This window comes from Salvelinus sp. IW2-2015, unplaced genomic scaffold (assembly GCF_002910315.2).
Source record: "Salvelinus sp. IW2-2015 unplaced genomic scaffold, ASM291031v2 Un_scaffold2822, whole genome shotgun sequence".
Classification (NCBI taxonomy): domain Eukaryota; kingdom Metazoa; phylum Chordata; class Actinopteri; order Salmoniformes; family Salmonidae; genus Salvelinus; species Salvelinus sp. IW2-2015.
This window is the reverse complement of record NW_019944122.1, coordinates 19,620-21,952: the sequence shown is the minus strand read 5'-3', so window position 1 is coordinate 21,952 and position 2,333 is coordinate 19,620.

Genomic DNA, 2,333 nt, shown 5'->3' with positions numbered 1-2,333 from the left:
CTCCCTGGCATTTTCATTTGTTCTCATGTGAAACTACACTGTATTCCACTATTATATTCTACCTCTAGAATTATAATAATCCTTCTACTTCCATGATTCCAACAGTTCACCAAAGTGTTTTGCTCTAAATTGTAATTCAAATCACAATTGCAACATTTGGTTCCAACATAAGGCCTAGATTGTTTTGCCAATATTGTGCAGCCCAACGTGGCAGTGTGGAAATGATCTGAAATGAGTGCAAAAAATATATTTTTGGTTCAACACTATATAAACCAATCAGAATGGAGAAGGACTGATTGAAATCACTTAGAATGTATGTGTTGCCACCCTGGGGTCACTACTCATAAAGCACCCTGGGATCACTACTCATAAAACATCCTGGGGTCACTACTCATAAAGCACCCTGGGGTCACTACTCATAAAGCACCCTGGGGTCACTACTCATAAAGCACCCTGGGTCACTACTCATAAAGCACCCTGGGGTCACTACTCATAAAGCACCCTGGGGTCACTACTCATAAAGCACCCTGGGGTCACTACTCATAAAGCACCTGGGGTCACTACTCATAAAGCACCCTGGGGTCACTACTCATAAGCACCCTGGGGTCACTACTCATAAAGCACCCTGGGGTCACTACTCATAAAGCACCCTGGGGTCACACTCATAAAGCACCCTGGGGTCACTACTCATAAAGCACCCTGGGGTCACTACTCATAAGCACCCTGGGTCACTACTCATAAAGCACCCTGGGGTCACTACTCATAAAGCACCCTGGGGTCACTACTCAAAAGAACACCCTGGGTCACTACTCTAAAGCACCTGGGTCACTACTCATAAAGCACCCTGGGATCACTACTCATAAAGCACCCTGGGGTCACTACTCATAAAGCACCCTGGGTCACTACTCACTCCCATAAAGCACCCTGGGGTCACTACTCATAAAGCACCCTGGGATCACTACTCATAAGCACCCTGGGATCACTACTCACTACCCATAAAAGCACCCTGGGATCACTACTCACTACCCATATAAGCACCCTGGGATCCTACTCACTACTCATAAAGCACCTGGGATCACTCACTACTCATAAAGTACCCTGGGATCACTCACTACTCATAAAAGCACCCTGGGATCACTCACTACTCATAAAGTACCCTGGGATCACTCACTACTCATAAAGACCCTGGATCACTCACTACTATAAGCACCCTGGGATCACTCACTACTCATAAAGCACCCTGGGATCACTCACTACTCATAAAGCACCCTGGGATCACTCACTACTCATTAAGCACCCTGGATCACTCACTATCATAAAGCAGCCTGACCCTGGGATCACTACTCACTACTCATAAAGCACCCTGGGATCACTCACTACTCATAAGCACCTGGGATCACTCACTACCTAAAGTACCCTGGGATCACTACTCACTACTCATAAAGTACCCTGGGATCACTACTCCACTACTCATAAAGCACCCTGGGATCACTACTCACTACTCATAAAGCACCCTGGGATCACTCACTACTCATAAAGTACCCTGGGATCACTACTCACTACTCATTAAAGCACCCTGGGATCACTCACTACTCATAAAGTACCCTGGGATCACTCACTACTCATAAAGTACCCTGGGATCACTCACTACTCATAATAAGCACCCTGGATCACTCACTACTCATAAAGCACCCTGGGATCACTACTCACTACTCATAAAGCACCCTGGGATACTACTCACTACTCATAAAGTACCCTGGATCACTCACTACTCATAAAGCACCCTGGGATCACTACTCACTACCCATAAAGCACCCTGGGATCACTACTCATAAAGCACCCTGGGATCACTACTCACTACCATAAAGCACCCTGGAATCACTACTCATTACCCATAAAGCACCCTGGATCACTACTCATTACCCATAAAGCACCCTGGGATCACTACTCATTACCATAAAGCACCCTGGATCACTAATCATACCCATAAAACACATGTTGAACCTTTATTATGAAGTACTGTCTCATACCGTCGAATAGGAGAAAATACGATGATATGATGATTTGGACGTATCGCCAATCCCTCACTCTTTTTATCTGACTCACTTACTGGAGATGAACCATACCGTATACATACAGAGGGCTGTGTTTTGAGTATTCTGTATCTAGTGTGAAGACGGACAGGAAAGTCCAGGAGAAATTCTCTTTCAAGCTCTACAGTTTTGTCTGAGTTTTGGGCCAACCCACGGAGTTGGATCGAGGTTTAGTCAACATATGACTATAAGAATGACTGAGTGAATATAATCAGAATATTTTGGAGTTTGCCTTCCAGT